The 13,648-nt window shown below is 44.9% G+C and overlaps 1 protein-coding gene across 1 annotated transcript in view; it reads left to right on the plus strand.

The window, feature by feature from the left end:
• The window catches only part of MAN2A1 (mannosidase alpha class 2A member 1), a 1,212,885-nt gene that overhangs the window by 490,367 nt on the left and 708,870 nt on the right, over positions 1-13,648 (plus strand). The window lies entirely within an intron of this gene.

Here is a 13,648-nt window from a genome sequence, read left to right on the forward strand (position 1 = left end):
GTGACTAAACTGTCTTAATTTGTGCATCATTATGTCTGTTGTTCTGTAAACTGCTGCATGTGTTGATCAGTAGCTATATGAGTAACTATATGGGTTATTGATTGATTGCCCAAGTATTTGCATGGGAGACTGAGTGTGTGTGTGGCTGGATGGGAGGTGTGTGACTCTGTACAGATCAATGTGTACTTGTATCAATGATTGTATAAGAGAGTAAGTATGTGTTAGTATATGGTTGAAAACGTAAGGTGCTCTATGTTTAACTGTATAGAGTAGAAAATGGAAGTGTGATTGATTCTTTACAGGACTGACTAGGTGTGTGAGTAACTCCATGGATGAGTGGCAGAGTGTGAGTGTCTGTATAGGTGTATGAGTGCATATGATTGTGTTGTAAACATGAGTGATTGTATGTATGAATGATTGTATGGGTGAATGAGTGAATGTGTGTGTAGACGTAGGAATCAGTGAGTACGTATGTAGTAACTAGTATTGGTGTGTCAATGGTTTCAAAAATTATACTCTGTTTTTAACACTGGGTGAAACAGAGGTTATATTAAAATGTGAGGAGATGCATTGTATTGTCACATGAATGATATCATCAGTGATGTGGTCATTGATGTCAAATGAGATGTCATCAGTGATGTCATTTGAGATGTCATCAGTGATGTCATCAGTGATGTCACTGACCATGTCATGAATGATGTAATATGTGACATCATCAGCAGTGGATTGCGGGTGCGCAATATATAGTTAGTGCAACTAACTATATATGGAATTTCAATGGTTTTGTGTGAGTAAAATAAGGTTTTTTAAATGCTAATTCCTAACTATATATGGTCTATAACCTATGGTTTTTTCAGTGAATTTTCAAGGTTTTGTAAATGCTAATTCCTAACTATATATGGTCTATAACCTATGGTTTTTTCAGTGAATTTCAATGGTTTTTTAATAGCAAATATCATAAGCTGTCGAATGTCAAGTACGTGGTAAGAATTTTTTTTTTCGTGTTTATGCACAGTGATCTGCTTTGATTGCTGCCCCCCACCCCTCATTTCTATTAGGAGTACTCTCTCTTTGCAGATAGTGAAGGGTAGTTAACGCAGCCCTTTCCCCCTTTGTAATCCGTCGTGCCTGCTTCTCTCTCCATTTGATTGATTGTTCTCTTTGGTTCATTCTCTATTTACAAACAAGCACAGAGTCGCAATACTCTGTTTAGTCTTTGCAGATAGCGAAAAATCGTGTAAAAAAACAAAAGGAATCGAGCAAAATCAGTAGGCCACTAATGGGATCTCTTTTTGACCTCGCTAAAATAGAAACATTAGGAACAACCTGTTGAAAATAGCAATGCGTATGTACATAAGCGGCGTTCATTTGTGTTCACAGTACCCCTTGTTGATTGTTTCAATCGAGCATTGAATTGTTCGATGTTAATTCTCTTAAGGATCTTCTCTACCTGCAAACGAGGAAGAATAGGAATATTCTCTCTCCCTTTGCAGATAGTGAAGGGTAGGTAACGCAAGCCTTTAACACGTCGTACCTATTTCATTCCTCATTGATTGATTGATTGTCCGAACATTGACTGTTTGGGAATTAGTTCTTTTTGGAGGTATTCCCTGTTTGCAAATAAACGTAGGAAAATCTTTGCAAGTAGTGAAAGGGTACGTAATGCGGACCTTTCTCCCCCGTTGTAATCTGTCATGCCTATCTACTCCCCACTGATTGATGCACCTGTTTCACCCGGACCATTTACTAGACATACGTCATCTGGCCCGACCAGAGAGCACCCCTAGTGAAAAGGACATATGCAATAATAACGAAGTGATCACTGTATCCTGTTAACAGAAACTTTAGCATGAAACAACCTGGAAAGAAAAGAATAGGAAAACGAAAATCAGTAGGCCACTGATGAACATGAACTTTTATTAAACAACGAACAAAGAAACGATAACATAACGTAATGATAAAACCTATTAATGTCCTAGAAACAAGAAAACGTTAAAATATGCCAGTGGTGAGAGACCAGAAAAACAGTAAGAGAAACCAAATCACCCCTCGCTGTCCCACCGCCTGCCACGCCAAAAAAATCGATAGACTAGGGAAAATGCAAGTCAGTAGAACATCCGCCCCCACTCTGGAAACTTCCAAGGTGGGGCAGGGTTCCGGCTACGCCCAGCCGGGAGCAGCCCATATAAGGCAGGTCCTGCTGCCACGCCTCGGCCAGGAGATCCTAACGTAGGGTGTAGCCGGAGGAGAGGCCGAGACCAACGGGACCCGGCCAGGGGATTGCCTTTACAACGCTGAACAGTTGCAGGGGGGGGGAATGTCTCCTCGACCCTCCCCTCTCTCTCCCAGTCCGGCCGCGGTGGCCCTTGAGAGTTGCAGGTAGTCCCGCCACATGCTCTTCCGGTCCGGCCACCAACGGTCGGGGGGCCGAGGCCGACGGAATCCGGCTGCAGCCGATAAACCAAGAAACCCGTTCATGGGGCCAGAGCCAGGGGCGTCCGGCCGACATCCACCGGAAGCCCGGCCCGAAGACGGACGGGACACTTCTTTCTTTTATAATGGCTGCGACAACACTGGGGGGGGATGTCTTGCACATGCCTCCGACCCCCCCCTCGTCCTCATCGCCTGGTCCGGCCATAACAAATCTCAAGCGAGACGCCGTGGGGTGCACTGGGAGGGAGAGACGGTGCGAACAGGCCTCTCCCGCCTCCCCAGTGGAGGCTTCCCAGCTGCACCCTCAGCGGTCCAGGCGCCCGGAAAAGAGTTCTTCCACTGTGGCCATGCTGCAACGTCTCGCCCGGCAGGGTGGAGCCCGTCCGCTCATTTGACCCCGCGATCGCCAGTAGCTACCGAACTCTCAAAATGGCGGTCGACCTGGCAAGAGCGGGCCCAGCATAAAGAAATGGCCCGGTCACTGGTTGACTCCACCACCGTAGTCCTCCACGACCTTGAAGATTCTAGAGGAGCCGCGGGAGTCTCCCACCCCCGATGGGGAATGACTGCCATGATCACCCGTGGAGTGACGAAACTGTATCCGCGGGACGTCGGCGCCAGCCTCACTTTGAATTACTAGAATCCTGCAGACCTCACTTCCGGTGAAAGCACAGTGTGACCCGGTAGGAAAAATTGTTGCACCCCCTCCCCTTTTTGACTGATAGTTCAAACCACCGATCCTTTCCTTTGCCCTTTTAACGGAACTTTGGACTGCCTCCCCCTCTTTTACATTTTCTAGAGAAAACAAAACATTAACCACTACATTAGCATAGCAGTTGACACCAGAACTGTTTTCAAATTGAAAACCAACAACATCTTCAACAGAATCCTTTTTGTTTCTGCTGTGACCCTGCTCCAGCACAGGCATTGTCCCCAGCAGTAATTCTGCAATGCCGGTAAGAATAGCTGTGGTGCCTACTGGACTCACTCACCCCCGCGGCGCCCCACGCCGTTATTTGCTGGGCGGCAACTTGCTAGACATCACCTTCGTGACATCCAGATTTCAGCGCGTTCTGCTGCCTTGGAACTATTCGCACAACAGACCGCTACTGACAAGAATATTTCATTATTGGTGCTGTCAATTTCAATAAATCTATTGGATAATTCAAAAGAAATTGCCACGGTCTCTTCGTTGTTTAAATGTTTTTACTGTTTTTGTTTTGTTGTATATATTTATATGTTATTAAAGTTTTATATTCCTACTACTTTGTTGGAGTGCTATATATTTTTTATGTGACACATAATTGTAAAAACTTTGATGTACAAAGAGTCATTCCTGGAATCTTCCGCTTCAGGCTCGGTCCCCTCCCCAATCACAATACAGGATAGTTTTCAGATAGTAGGAACACGTGTGGTGTGACGGATCTCATCGGGTGTGGGCCTTGATCTACTATAACTCCTTTGAAGAGGGGTGATTCTTTACAGCTGGGGCCATAAACTACATCTGCAGGGCTAGCTGATAGCCTGGACAATCGGACACAGAGGAAGAGGAGTGTCACAGGGTGCGGTAGTGAATAGGGCGAAAGGGAGGTGTCGGGCGGGCACAGTGTGATTCTCAGGGAAGAGCAGCGCAGATGGGGGGAGGTTTATTGCCCATGCATAAGACAGAGAGCGGGGGTGACCAGTGCCTGGGGAAGATGCTTGCGAGGGTGAGGAGCCATGCTACGAATCGACAGCGTGCAAAGAGTGGGTCTGGTCAAGACATCTAAAATGGCTGCCGTGCACGACAAAAGTGTGGCATTTCAAAAAAGGCAAGATGGCGCAGACAATGTTTTTCAACACTTCCTCATTTCCTTCGAATCGAACGTTAACAGACGTTGGGGCATATTACCAAAGTTAAGCGATATTTATCGCTAACGATGCTTACCAACCAATTTTTTACCACTAAGCATCGTCAGAAATTATCGAAGATAAACCTTACTATTATCAAGGTTTATCGCAAATGCGATAATAAACGGCCGCAATGCATGAATATCGCTAAAAACTCAGCGATATTCATGCATTACCGAGCTAATGCTCTTAGCCATGTTATCCACCTCCCATTGGATAACATGGCTAAGAACTGCTCAGGGCAGGTGTTACTTTTTGGAGATATTCGCGCTTAGCGCGAATATCTCCAAAAGTTGGTAATAGGAGATAGATATCTTGCATGTTGTAATGCAAGTTATTGTGGTATATGGAACTCATACCATAATCTCTCAGGAAAGCAGAAACTGATCCTTTTGGGACCGCCTAAAAAGGCCTAGGGGGTGAGGAGTACTCTACTTTGCCCCCTTTTCACGTTCCGAACTATTTTATTTTACTCTCTTCTGTAATTACACAAAATACCAGCGATAAGATGCATCGGAGACACACAGTGAGAGAAAGGAGGCCGGAGATGAAGAAGACATGTCAAATACACATTGGTGATAATATAGTGGCAGAAGGGAAGTAAATATGAGTAAACTTACCATGTAACATAAAAATGTTGCACTCTATACTATAAGTCTCATTTTATACTACAATCACTTCGCTACAACCTCATAAATTAAAAATAAAAATAAATAATGTCTCAAACAATTTTTGATTTCTAAATATAAATTTATTCTTCAGAATTTTCTAAATTTGAAACAACTAGTAACATGTCCTCATCAGTAATTTCCTCTTCAATCATCTCATCTGGAATCTCCTCATTAAAAGTCTGCAATGATGATTCTTGTAACTCTATGGTCTCCAAACACTCGATAAATTCGCCATCAAGAGATTGATCAAAAAAATCATTCAAGTCATCTCCTCCTTCTGACAATATTTCATTATTGGTGCTGTCCATTTCAATCAATGTAGTGGAATCATTCAAGTCATCTCCTCGTGACAATATTTCATTATTGGTGCTCTCAATTTCAATCAATGTAGTGGAATCATTCAAGTCATCTCCTCCTTGTGACAATATTTCATTATTGGTCCTGTCCATTTCAATCAATCTAATGGAATCATACAAGCCATCTCCTCCTTGTGACAATATTTCATTATTGGTGCTCTCAATTTCAATCAATGTAGTGGAATCATTCAAGTCATCTCCTTGTGACAATATTTCATTCTTGGTGCTGTCCATTTCAATCAATCTAATGGAATCATACAAGTCATGTCCTCCTTGTGACAATATTTCATTATTGGTGCTCTCAATTTCAATCAATGTAGTGGACAATTCAAAAGAAATTGCCACGGTCTCTTCATTGTGAGCCATTTTAATTTGAAATTGCTTGCTGTAAATTGCAGAAAAAAATAATCACTTTCATTTATCGTTTTTAGTAATACATAATATAAAACTAACTTCATCAAGTATTTAGTATAACAGAAGGACTGCAAATAAATAACAGAAAACATTTTTCAAATTATCTTCAAGTGTACAACATAGTTCCCCTTACAAATTAACAACTCACCTTTTTAAAAGTAGCAGAAGTGTTAGTACTGTGTAAATCAAACACCAGAAATTCACCACCAAAAATTCCTCACAAATGTACCTCAGACAGTAGTATCACAAAATGGCTGTGGTTTCCTCTCATTTGACATATATACATAACCAATTAACTTTCATCACACACAAATACAAAACCAAAGTAACATTTTAATTGGTTCTAAATTTCAACACTTTCAAATGTGTTTTCCCCATGCAATTTTCCATAGGACATTTACATACGTCTACAGCCTGAATGGCTGAACGGAATTACACCAAACTTGGCAAAATGGTACATCAAACCTAAGAGGTCAGGAAGGATCTACTATGCCCCCTTATGGTCATTTCCCCCTTCGCTTTGGCCTCCTCTTGTCTCTCAATCCTACCGAGAGACAAGATGGCGGCCGCTACGGACTGTTTGGAATGTTGACAGACGCCGGAGAACCAATCAGCTTCGCAAAGCTCCGTAACGCGAAAAGTACGCGAAGCGGAGCGCTGTTACAGATATATATCTTTTTTTGAACGTTAATTTCTCAAAATCCACTGGAGCACATATATTGAGACCTAGCAAAGGCACATCGGGCTACCAGTCCCTAATATTTTACCAAGTTTCGTGCAAATCCATTCAGCCGTTCGATTATTATTATTATTATTTTTTTTTGCCCAGCGGGGCCCTTTTAAAACCTCCACATCAAACCTAGGGGGTCAGCGAGGATCTACTATTCCCCCTTATGGTCATTTGCCCCTTCGCTTTCGCCTCCTCTTGTCTCTCGATCCTACCGAGAGACAAGATGGCGGCCGCTACGGACTGTTTGGAATGTTGACAGACGCCGGAGAACCAATCAGCTTCGCTTCACAAAGCTCCGTTGCGCGAAAAGTACGCGTCCTGGGACGCTGCCCGGTCCGCTGTTACAGATATATATCTTTTTTTAAACGTTAATTTCTCAAAATCCACTGGAGCACATATATTGAGACCTACAAAAGGCACATCGGGCTACCAGTCCCTACAATTTTGCCAAGTTTCGTGCAAATCCATTCAGCCGTTCGGGCTAAAAGTGAGGCCAACCGCCCTATGGAAAACTCAATGTTAAAAACACGTTTTGGGACCCCCCTTTTTTCTCGGCCCCCCCTTGACGAACCCCCCCCAAATTTTCAAGGGCTGCTCAGAAACAAAATGTGCCATTTTCCTGAAAATTTCAGCCAATTCCGTCCACAAACGCCAAAGTTATTAGACATAGAATTTTCAAAAATCCCATAGAGAAAAAATCCTAACTATATATACCTACTGGCGACCGCCAGTAGGTAATATATATATATATATATATATATATATATATATATATATATATATATATATATATATATATATATATATATATATCCTACTGGCGGTCGCCAGTAGGTATATATAGTTAGGATTTTTTCTCTATGGGATTTTTGAAAATTCTATGTCTAATAACTTTGGCGTTTGTGGACGGAATTGGCTGAAATTTTCAGGAAAATGGCACATTTTGTTTCTGAGCAGCCCTTGAAAATTTGGGGGGGGTTCGTCAAGGGGGGGCCGAGAAAAAAGGGGGGTCCCAAAACGTGTTTTTAACATTGAGTTTTCCATAGGGCGGTTGGCCTCACTTTTAGCCCGAACGGCTGAATGGATTTGCACGAAACTTGGCAAAATTGTAGGGACTGGTAGCCCGATGTGCCTTTGCTAGGTCTCAATATATGTGCTTCAGTGGATTTTGAGAAATTAACGTTCAAAAAAAGATATATATCTGTAACAGCGGACCGTGCAGCGCTCCGGTTCGGGGACTTTTCGCGGTACGGAGCTTTGTGAAGCGAAGCTGATTGGTTCTCCGGCATCTGTGAACATTCCAAACAGTCCGTAGCGGCCGCCATCTTGTCTCTCGGTAGGATCGAGAGACAAGAGGAGGCCAAAGCGAAGGGGCAAATGACCATAAGGGGGCATAGTAGATCCTCGCTGACCCCCTAGGTTTGATGTGGAGGTTTTAAAAGGGCCCCGCGGGGCAAAAAAAAAAATAATAATAATAATCGAACGGCTGAATGGATTTGCACGAAACTTGGTAAAATATTAGGGACTGGTAGCCCGATGTGCCTTTGCTAGGTCTCAATATATGTGCTCCAGTGGATTTTGAGAAATTAACGTTCAAAAAAAGATATATATCTGTAACAGCGCTCCGCTTCGCGTAACGGAGGTTTGCGAAGCTGATTGGTTCTCCGGCGTCTGTAAACATTGCAAACAGTCCGTAGCGGCCGCCATCTTGTCTCTCGGTAGGATCGAGAGACAAGAGGAGGCCAAAGCGAAGGGGCAAATGACCATAAGGGGGCATAGTAGATCCTCCTTGACCTCTTAGGTTTGATGTGGAGTTTTTAAAAGGGCCACGCGGGGCAAAAAAAATAAAAAATAATAATAATCGAACGGCTGAATGGATTTGCACGAAACTTGGCAAAATTGTAGGGACTGGTAGCTCGATGTGCCTTTGCTAGGTCTCAATGTATGTGCTTCAGTGGATTTTGAGAAATTAACGTTCAAAAACAAGATATATATCTGTAACAGCGCTCCGCTTCGCGGAGATAAAATTATCTCTGTATTACCTAGCTGTTGCTAACACCCGTTAGCGACGGCTAGTAGGAGATAGCGACCATCTTGGGCCCCACTTTGCATGTGAGTGATATTTATCACTAATGACATGCAAAGTGGGCATGCCAAGATGTTAGCGACTGGAAACAGTCGCTAACATCGCTATCTCCTATTACCAACTTTTGGAAATATTCGCGATAAGCGCGAATATCTCCAAAAGCTACCACCTGCCCTGAGCAGTTCTTAGCCATGTTATCCAATGGGAGGTGGATAACATGGCTAAGAGCATTAGCTCGGTAATGCATGAATATCGCTGAGTTTTCAGCGATATTAATGCATTGCGGTCGTTTTTTATCGTATTTGCGATAAACCTTGATAATAGCAAGGTTTATCTGCGATAATTTCTGAAGATGCTTAGCGGTAAAAAATTCGTTGCTAAGCATCGTTAGGGATAAATATCGCTTAACTTTGGTAATATGCCCCAACGTCTGTTAACGTTCGATTCGAAGGAAATCAGGAAGTGTTGAAAAACATTGTCTGCGCCATCTTGCCTTTTTTCAAATGCCACACTTTTGTCGTGCACGGCAGTCATTTTAGATGCCTTGACCAGACCCACTCTCTACACGCTGTCGATCCTTAGCATGGCTCCCCACCCTCGCAAGCATCTCCCCCAGGCAGTGGTCACCCCCGCTCTCAGTCTTATGCATGGGTAATAAACCACCCCCCATCTGCGCTGCTCTTCCCTGAGAATCACACCCTGTGCCCGCCCGACACCTCCCTTTCGCCCTATTCACTACCGCACCCTCTGACACTCCTTTTCCTCTGTGTCCGATTGTCCAGGCCGGTCCTAGGGTATCAGCTAGCCCTGCAGATGTAGTTTATGGCCCCAGCTGTAAAGAATCACCCCTCTTCAAAGGAGTTATAGTAGATCAAGGCCCACACTCGATGAGATCCGTCACAGCAGACGCGTTCCTATTATCTGAAAACCATCCTGTATTGTGATTGGGGAGGGGACCGAGCCTGAAGCGGAAGATTCCAGGGATGACTCTTTGTACATCAAAGTTTTTACAATTATGTGTCACAATAAAAATATATAGCACTCCAACAAAGTAGTAAGATTATAAAACTTTAATAACTTATAAATATATACAAGAAAACAAAAACAGTAATAACATATAAACATTTTTAGGGAAAAACAACGAAGTAGCGGTCGGCTGTGCGAATAGTCCCAACGCAGCTCAACGTCCAGATTTCACTGATTTCGGAATCCGGCGTGGGGCGTCGCGGGGGGTGGGTCATCAGTAGCAAACTGTTGTGCGAATAGTTCCAAGGCAGGAGAACGATGGCACCAAGGTGATGTCCAGTAAGTTGCCGCACTGGTTTTGGTATCCTACAATGCTGCTCCGAATAACGGCGTGGGGCGCCCCGGGGGAGGCGGCGTGAACGGGCCTCTCCAGGTGGAGTCTCGTCTGTTGTAGTGGGGCGCCCCTTTACCGTTTCAGTTGCCATTCCGTCCGCTTTTGGTCCACTGTGTCAAAAGCCGCAATTCAGCTGAGTTGCGTCCACTCTTGCGGTGCAGCGATAGGCGGCTGTCACAGGACTCTCAAAATGGCGGCAGGCTGTTTCCTTTTTGGGCCTGGTCCACTGAAATGGCCCTGGGACACCTTGGAATTCGGACGCTTGTCTGCTAGGTCTTGGACCCCATTCTCGAAAGCGTCCCCTCCGCCTTGAGGATTCATCAAAAGTTTTGGGGGCCCCCGACTCCTGCAGGCTTCTGGTGGGGAGCGGCTGCCATGATTTCTCGCGGAATGACTACGACGGAGCCACGAGATGGTGGTGCTTTCATGGTGACGCCAGCTTCAGTCTGAAACATCCAGAAACAAGGTGGGACTTTCATCGTTTGGGGGAAAAAAAAAGTTTTCATCCAATGAAAAGTGTTGTTTTTAGGTCATATGATCAAGCCTTCCATCATTAGGAAACCAAAAGTAAAATGAACCAATGAAAAGTTTTATTAACAAGTCACATGACCTGTTATGCGGCATAGGGTATAATATGCGGAGAAAATACGTTGGCACGTGAGGCGGCGTCAGTAGCGGACCGATGTGCGAATAGGCCGAAGGCAACACAACGCGCCAAGATCCGGATGGCACCGAGGTGGTGTCCAGCAAGTTGCAGCACTGGTGTGGCCATTCTACAATGCTGAAAGTCGGCGTGGGGCGCCCTGTTGGCCTGTGAGTTCGCGTCAGTAGCGGACCGATGTGCGAATAGGCCGAAGGCAGCACAACGCGCCAAGATCCGGATGGCACCGAGGTGGTGTCTAGCAAGTTGTCGCACTGGTGTGGCCATCCTACAATGTTGAAAGTCGGCGTGGGGCGCCCCGTTGGCCTGTGAGATGGCGTCAGTAGCGGACCGATGTGCGAATGGGGCCAAAGGCAGCGCAACAATATTTTCTGAATAGAAGACACCACAAGGCGCTGAGATGCCAAGATCCGGATGGCACCGAGGTGGTGTCTAGCAAGTTGTGGCACTGGTGTGGCCATCCTACAATGGTAAAAGTCGGCGTGGGGCGCCCTGTTGGCCTGTGAGATGGCGTCAGTAGCGGACCGATGTGCGAATGGGGCCAAAGGCAGCGCAACAATATTTTCTGACTAGAAGACACCACAAGGCGCTGAGATGCCAAGATCCGGATGGCACCGAGGTGGTGTCTAGCAAGTTGCCGCACTGGTGTGGCCATCCTACAATGTTGAAAGTCGGCGTGGGGCGCCCCGTTGGCCTGTGAGATGGCGTCAGTAGCGGACCGATGTGCGAATGGGGCCAAAGGCAGCGCAACAATATTTTCTGAATAGAAGACACCACAAGGCGCTGAGATGCCAAGATCCGGATGGCACCGAGGTGGTGTCTAGTAAGGTGCACTGGTGTGGCTATCCTACAATGCTGAAACTCGGCGTGGGGCGCCCCATTAGCCTGTGAGATGGCGTCAGTAGCGGACCGATGTGCGAATGGGGCCAAAGGCAGCGCAACAATATTTTCTGAAGAGAAGACACCAAAAGGCGCTGAGATTCCAAGATCCGGATGGCACCGAGGTGGTGTCTAGCAAGCTATGCAGCTGAGTTGCGTGCGCACTTGCGGCGAATAGGTCGAAGGCAGCACAACAATGTTTTCTGAATAGAAGACACCACAAGGCGCTGAGATTCGGTTACCACCGAGGTGATGTCTAGCAAGTTGCCGCACTGGTGTGGCCATCCTACAATACTGCTCCGAATAACGGCGTGGGGTGCCCGAAGGGGGGGGGGAGGCGGCGTGAACGGGCCTTCCTAGGTGGAGGCTCGTCTGCTGTAGTGGGGCGCCCCTTTACCGTTTCAGTTGCCATTCAGCTGAGTTTCGGCTGCTCTTGATGCTACAGCGACAGGCGGCTGCAACAGGACTCTCAAAATGGCGGCTTGTTCTTTGGATTTGGGCCTGGTCTACTAAAATGGCCCTGGGACACTTTAGAACTCGGACGCTCGATTTTTTTTTTTTCCTTTCCTGTACATGCAAAAAAAGGTAAATGCCCGGTACGTTACACGCTTCATCTGCCACGATGTACTCTCCAGAGGAACGGAAAACAAAATATAGTTATGGTAACTATACCATGCATCGTCATATGGAGAGGTGGCACCAATTAATTATAGTGCTGCATAAAAGAGAGATTTGGAGGAGAACCCCCGACCTGCCAGTACATTCATCAAAGAAGTGGCACTGACAGCATCAGAGGCAAGGGAAATGGTCCCAAATATTTAGAACTTTGGAAAGATTAAAATGACATGTTTAGATTGTGGCAAATTAATTTCATGTGGACAGATGAGTGTTACTCTAATAAATACAGCATATGAACATCATCATAGTCGATGGTTGGTAGAGACATTTTGACTATATCCTGGACCTGCCCGTCCTCGCCCAAAATGGCGCCGGAATAAATGGGACTCGTAACTCCTTGTTGTGTACTGGTTGCAGAACCTTGAAATCACGAGATACTTATGCAGTTTAGAAGCATATGGCGGGCGGGGACGAGAATTGATTGAATATTTCGACATCCCTATTGATATTAAGTTCTGATGTGTTATTGATTACTGTACTATTGAAAGTTCAAATTAACGTCACCCATGGTACTTGCCCGCAAATGTATATCTAGATAATTTTATTGTAACTGGCCCTGTCGTATTTTAATTATAAAATGTACGTCCACCGATTCCGCAACTGTTAGACACCTTAGTTCTTGCAACCTAATGGCCCGCCCGTTACGTTCCTCTACAGTGTAAATGTCTACTCATCATATACGATTACAGTTTGCTCCGTGGCCGGCCCACGTGGTTATAGGCTCGTATTTGTATAATGAAATTTTCACAATAAAGGTTTTTAAAAGAAAACATGGTAGTAGTATATACATTGGTAAAGTTTTTTAATAATAGTCACTGTTTTAGAATCATTAAAAGGCAAGTGAAATAAAGCAGACCAATTACATGAAGGGTAAAAGGTATAATACGCAGGAACGCAGTAAAGATAAATGGTCAAGGGCTGTTGTGTTTTCTACTCCTGCAACATAAAGTGATCGATAAGAATCTCATATTCAGGCGTATCGGCGACTAAGACAGCAGGTCGACCCTCTTTTGCTCAACGGCTCCGTCATGGGACGAAGAAACGCTCTTTTTCTCGAAAAAAGAATATATTTTACTTGCAGGACAGTTGTAAATTTTCCGGGAAAGTACATTAGCCTGGAACATTATAACATATATTTAAGAAAAAATAATGTTCGGAAGTAATAAAAAGCGTAATTTTTAGGTCATATGACCAAGCCTTTCATCATTAGAATAAGAAAAGTAAAATGAACCAATGAAAAGTTTTATTAACAAGTCACATGACTTGTTATGCTTACGTTACGCGCTGCGCGTCGCGCCCCGGATGACTTCCGGATGCGCTAACGCGGCGCGTCATATGACGCATTACGCGACAACGCAGGTCCAGAATATAGTCAAAATGTCTCCACCAACCAGCGGTCGGAACACAACCCCTTTCAGCAGGCTAAATAGTTCTGTTAAATGACAACAGAAGGGACAGGCAACAAGAACCATCAGTCAAAGAGGGGAGGG

This window comes from Lissotriton helveticus, chromosome 2_1, assembly GCF_964261635.1.
Source record: "Lissotriton helveticus chromosome 2_1, aLisHel1.1, whole genome shotgun sequence".
NCBI lineage: Eukaryota > Metazoa > Chordata > Amphibia > Caudata > Salamandridae > Lissotriton > Lissotriton helveticus.